At 40.6% G+C, this 5,000-nt stretch overlaps 13 non-coding genes across 13 annotated transcripts; all 13 read left to right on the forward strand.

Moving 5' to 3' along the window:
• Positions 1-405: 405 nt before the first annotated feature.
• On the forward strand, positions 406-487 carry TRNAS-AGA (transfer RNA serine (anticodon AGA)). The gene has a single exon. It is a non-coding gene; the product is annotated as a tRNA-Ser (tRNA).
• Positions 488-916: 429 nt separating this feature from the next.
• Positions 917-998, forward strand: TRNAS-AGA (transfer RNA serine (anticodon AGA)). The gene has a single exon. It is a non-coding gene; the product is annotated as a tRNA-Ser (tRNA).
• Positions 999-1,178: 180 nt separating this feature from the next.
• On the forward strand, positions 1,179-1,260 carry TRNAS-AGA (transfer RNA serine (anticodon AGA)). The gene has a single exon. It is a non-coding gene; the product is annotated as a tRNA-Ser (tRNA).
• Positions 1,261-1,453: 193 nt separating this feature from the next.
• TRNAS-AGA (transfer RNA serine (anticodon AGA)) lies at positions 1,454-1,535 on the forward strand. The gene has a single exon. It is a non-coding gene; the product is annotated as a tRNA-Ser (tRNA).
• A 179-nt stretch (positions 1,536-1,714) lies between these two features.
• On the forward strand, positions 1,715-1,796 carry TRNAS-AGA (transfer RNA serine (anticodon AGA)). The gene has a single exon. It is a non-coding gene; the product is annotated as a tRNA-Ser (tRNA).
• A 441-nt stretch (positions 1,797-2,237) lies between these two features.
• TRNAS-AGA (transfer RNA serine (anticodon AGA)) lies at positions 2,238-2,319 on the forward strand. The gene has a single exon. It is a non-coding gene; the product is annotated as a tRNA-Ser (tRNA).
• A 448-nt stretch (positions 2,320-2,767) lies between these two features.
• TRNAS-AGA (transfer RNA phenylalanine (anticodon AAA)) lies at positions 2,768-2,849 on the forward strand. The gene has a single exon. It is a non-coding gene; the product is annotated as a tRNA-Ser (tRNA).
• Positions 2,850-3,028: 179 nt separating this feature from the next.
• On the forward strand, positions 3,029-3,110 carry TRNAF-AAA (transfer RNA phenylalanine (anticodon AAA)). The gene has a single exon. It is a non-coding gene; the product is annotated as a tRNA-Phe (tRNA).
• Positions 3,111-3,562: 452 nt separating this feature from the next.
• On the forward strand, positions 3,563-3,644 carry TRNAS-AGA (transfer RNA serine (anticodon UGA)). Its single transcript has one exon. It is a non-coding gene; the product is annotated as a tRNA-Ser (tRNA).
• Positions 3,645-3,817: 173 nt separating this feature from the next.
• On the forward strand, positions 3,818-3,899 carry TRNAS-AGA (transfer RNA serine (anticodon AGA)). The gene has a single exon. It is a non-coding gene; the product is annotated as a tRNA-Ser (tRNA).
• Positions 3,900-4,078: 179 nt separating this feature from the next.
• Positions 4,079-4,160, forward strand: TRNAS-AGA (transfer RNA tyrosine (anticodon AUA)). The gene has a single exon. It is a non-coding gene; the product is annotated as a tRNA-Ser (tRNA).
• Positions 4,161-4,581: 421 nt separating this feature from the next.
• Positions 4,582-4,663, forward strand: TRNAS-AGA (transfer RNA serine (anticodon AGA)). The gene has a single exon. It is a non-coding gene; the product is annotated as a tRNA-Ser (tRNA).
• A 179-nt stretch (positions 4,664-4,842) lies between these two features.
• TRNAS-AGA (transfer RNA serine (anticodon AGA)) lies at positions 4,843-4,924 on the forward strand. The gene has a single exon. It is a non-coding gene; the product is annotated as a tRNA-Ser (tRNA).
• The last annotated feature ends 76 nt before the right edge of the window (positions 4,925-5,000 follow it).

Consider the following 5,000-nt stretch of genomic DNA (forward strand, 5'->3'; position numbering starts at 1 on the left):
TTATATAGCCTAATTTTGAATTATTTGTCAGTTTCATTGAGACAGTAAACGTCTGTTGTTGATATCAATGTTGGCGCACATTACTTATGTGATGACTCCAAAATTTGTCGATCCCATTGCTGTGTTAAACAGTACAACAGAGCAGTAGTCGTGGCCGAGTGGTTAAGGCTATGGACTAGAAATCCATTGGGCTCTGCCCGCGCATGTTCGAATCCTGCCGACTACGTCTATTTAGGGTATGTATACTCGAAATACAAGTGTAGCAATAAACACAATTTCTCTACTTGGACTTATTTTTAATTATTTGTCAGTTTCATTGAGACAGTAAACGTCTGTTGTTGATATCAATGTTGGCGCACATTACTTTGTCGATCCCATTGCTGTGTTAAACAGGACAACATAGCAGTAGTCGTGGCCGAGTGGTTAAGGCGATGGACTAGAAATCCATTGGGCTCTGCCCGCGCAGTTTCGAATCCTGCCGACTACGTCTATTTAGGGTATGTATACTCGAAATGCAAGTGTAGCAATAAACACAATTTCTCTACTTGGCCTCATTTTGAATTATTTGAAAGTTTCATTGTTGATATCAATGTTGGCGCACATTATTTATGATTCCAAAATTTGTCGATGCCATTGCGTGTTAAACAGTACAACATAACAGTAGTCGTGGCCGATTGGTTAAGGCGATGGACTAGAAATCCATTGGGCTCTGCCCGCGCTGGTTCGAATCCTGCCGATTACGTTTTTTTAGGGTATGTATACTCGAAATGCAAGTGTAGCAATAAACACAATTATATAGCCTAATTTTGAATTATTTGTCAGTTTCATTGAGACAGTAAACGTCTGTTGTTGATATCAATGTTGGCGCACATTACTTTGTCGATCCCATTGCTGTGTTAAACAGTACAACATAACAGTAGTCGTGGCCGAGTGGTTAAGGCGATGGACTAGAAATCCATTGGGCTCTGCCCGCGTAGGTTCGAATCCTGCCGACTACGTCTATTTAGGGTATGTATACTCGAAATGCAAGTGTAGCTAAAAAACACAATTTATCTACTTGGCCTAATTTTGAATTATTTGACAGTTCCATTGTTGATATCAATGTTGGCGCACATTACTTATGTGATGACTCCAAAATGTGTCGATCCCATTGCTGTGTTAAACAGTACAACATAACAGTAGTCGTGGCCGAGTGGTTAAGGCGATAGACTAGAAATCCATTGGGCTCTGCCCGCGCAGGTTCGAATCCTGCCGATTACGTTTTTTTAGGGTATGTATACTCGAAATGCAAGTGTAGCAATAAACACAATTATATAGCCTAATTTTGAATTATTTGTCAGTTTCATTGAGACAGTAAACGTCTGTTGTTGATATCAATGTTGGCGCACATTACTTATGTGATGACTCCAAAATTTGTCGATCCCATTGCTGTGTTAAACAGTACAACAGAGCAGTAGTCGTGGCCGAGTGGTTAAGGCGATGGACTAGAAATCCATTGTGCTCTGCCCGCGCAGGTTCGAATCCTGCCGACTACGTCTATTTAGGGTATGTATACTCGAAGTACAAGTGTAGCAATAAACACAATTTCTCTACTTGGACTTATTTTGAATTATTTGTGAGTTTCATTGAGACAGTAAACGTCTGTTGTTGATATCAATGTTGGCGCACATTACTTTGTCGATCCCATTGCTGTGTTAAACAGGACAACATAGCAGTAGTCGTGGCCGAGTGGTTAAGGCGATGGACTAGAAATCCATTGGGCTCTGCCCGCGCAGTTTCGAATCCTGCCGACTACGTCTATTTAGGGTATGTATACTCGAAATGCAAGTGTAGCAATAAACACAATTTCTCTACTTGGACTAATTTTGAATTATTTGAAAGTTTCATTGTTGATATCAATGTTGGCGCACATTATTTATGTGATGATTCCAAATTTTCTCGATCCCATTGCTGTGTTAAACAGTACAACATAACAGTAGTCGTGGCCGAGTGGTTAAGGCGATGGACTAGAAATCCATTGGGCCCTGCCCGCGTAGTTTCGAATCCTGCCGACTACGTCTATTTAGGGTATGTATACTCGAAATGCAAGTGTAGCTAAAAAACACAATTTCTCTACTTGGCCTAATTTTGAATTATTTGACAGTTCCATTGTTGATATCAATGTGGGCGCACATTTCTTATGTGATGACTCCAAAATGTGTCGATCCCATTGCTGTGTTAAACAGTACAACATAACAGTAGTCGTGGCCGAGTGGTTAAGGCGATGGACTAGAAATCCATTGGGCTCTGCCCGCGCTGGTTCGAATCCTGCCGACTACGTCAATTTAGTGTATGTATACTCGAAATGCAAGTGTAGCAATAAACACAATTTCTCTACTTGGCCTAATTTTGAATTATTTGAAAGTTTCATTGTTGATATCAATGTTGGCGCACATTATTTATGGTTCCAAAATTTGTCGATGCCATTGCGTGTTAAACAGTACAACATAACAGTAGTCGTGGCCGATTGGTTAAGGCGATGGACTAGAAATCCATTGGGCTCTGCCCGCGCAGGTTCGAATCCTGCCGATTACGTTTTTTTAGGGTATATATACTCGAAATGCAAGTGTAGCAATAAACACAATTATATAGCCTAATTTTGAATTATTTGTCAGTTTCATTGAGACACTAAACGTCTGTTGTTGATATCAATGTTGCCGCACATTACTTGTGTGATGATTCCAAAATTTGTCGATCCCATTGCTGTGTTCAACAGTACAACATAACAGTAGTCGTGGCCGAGTGGTTAAGGCGATGGACTAGAAATCCATTGGGCTCTGCCCGCGCAGGTTCGAATCCTGTCGACTACGTCTATTTAGGGTATGTATACTCGAAATGCAAGTGTAGCAATAAACACAATTTCTCTACTTGGCCTAATTTTGATTTATTTGGAAGTTTCATTGTTGATATCAATGTTGGCGCACATTATTTATGTGATGATTCAAAAATTTGTCGATCCCATTGCTGTGTACAACAGTACAACATAACAGTAGTCGTGGCCGAGTGGTTATGGCGATGTACTAAAAATCCATTGGGCTCTGCCAACGCAGGTTCGAATCCAGCTGACTACGTGTATTTAGGGTATATATACTCGAAATGCAAGTGTAGCAATAAACACAATTTCTCGACTTGGCCTCATTTTGAATTATTTGTCAGTTTCATTGAGACAGTAAACGTCTGTTGTTGATATCAATGTTGGCGCACATTACTTATGTGATGATTCCAAAATTTGTCGATCCCATTGCTGTGTTAAACAGTACAACATAACAGTAGTCGTGGCCGATTGATTAAGGCGATGGACTAGAAATCCATTGGGCTCTGCCCGCGCAGGTTCGAATCCTGCCGACTACGTCTATTTAGGTATGTATACTCGAAATGCAAGTGTAGCAATAAACACATTTTCTCTACTTGGCCTAATTTTGAATTATTTGAAAGTTTCATTGTTGATATCAATGTTGGCGCACATTATTTATGATTCCAAAATTTGTCAATCCCATTGCGTGTTAAACAGTACAACATAACAGTAGTCGTGGCCGAGTGGTTAAGGCGATGGACTAGAAATCCATTGGGCTCTGCCCGCGCAGGTTCGAATCCTGCCGATTACGTTTTTTAGGGTATGTATACTCGAAATGCAAGTGTAGCAATAAACACAATTATATAGCCTAATTTTGAATTATTTGTCAGTTTCATTGAGACAGTAAACGTCTGTTGTTGATATCAATGTTGGCGCACATTACTTTGTCGATCCCATTGCTGTGTTAAACAGGACAACATAGCAGTAGTCGTGGCCGAGTGGTTAAGGCGATGGACTAGAAATCCATTGGGCTCTGCCCGCGCAGGTTCGAATCCTGCCAACTACGTCTATTTAGGGTATGTATACTCGAAATGAAAGTGTAGCAATAAACACAATTTCTCTACTTTGACTAATTTTGAATTATTTGACAGTTTCATTGTTGATATCAATGTTGGCGCACATTACTTATGTGATGACTCCAAAATGTGTCGATCCCATTGCTGTGTTAAACAGTACAACATAACAGTAGTCGTGGCCGAGTGGTTAAGGCGATGGACTAGAAATCCATTGGGCTCTGCCCGCGCAGGTTCGAATCCTGCCGACTACGTCAAGTGTAGCAATAAACACAATTTCTCTACTTGGCCTAATTTTGAATTATTTGAAAGTTTCATTGTTGATATCAATGTTGGCGCACATTATTTATGATTCCAAAATTTGTCGATGCCATTGCGTGTTAAACAGTACAACGTAACAGTAGTCGTGGCCGATTGGTTAAGGCGATGGACTAGAAATCCATTGGGCTCTGCCCGCGCAGGTTCGAATCCTGCCGATTACGTTTTTTTAGGGTATGTATACTCGAAATGCAAGTGTAGCAATAAACACAATTATATAGCCTAATTTTGAATTATTTGTCAGTTTCATTGAGACACTAAACGTCTGTTGTTGATATCAATGTTGGCGAACATTACTTATGTGATGACTCCAAAATTTGTCTATCCCATTGCTGTGTTAAACAGTACAACAGAGCAGTAGTCGTGGCCGAGTGGTTAAGGCGATGGACTAGAAATCCATTGGGCTCTGCCCGCGCAGGTTCGAATCCTGCCGACTACGTCTATTTAGGGTATGTATACTCGAAGTACAAGTGTAGCAATAAACACAATTTCTCTACTTGGACTTATTTTGAATTATTTGTGAGTTTCATTGAGACAGTAAACGTCTGTTGTTGATATCAATGTTGGCGCACATTACTTTGTCGATCCCATTGCTGTGTTAAACAGGACAACATAGCAGTAGTCGTGGCCGAGTGGTTAAGGCGATGGACTAGAAATCCATTGGGCTCTGCCCGCGCAGTTTCGAATCCTGCCGACTACGTCTATTTAGGGTATGTATACTCGAAATGCAAGTGTAGCAATAAACACAATTTCTCTACTTGGACTAATTTTGAATT

Source organism: Saccoglossus kowalevskii, chromosome 4 (assembly GCF_978046115.1).
Source record: "Saccoglossus kowalevskii chromosome 4, keSacKowa6.1, whole genome shotgun sequence".
Taxonomy (NCBI): domain Eukaryota; kingdom Metazoa; phylum Hemichordata; class Enteropneusta; family Harrimaniidae; genus Saccoglossus; species Saccoglossus kowalevskii.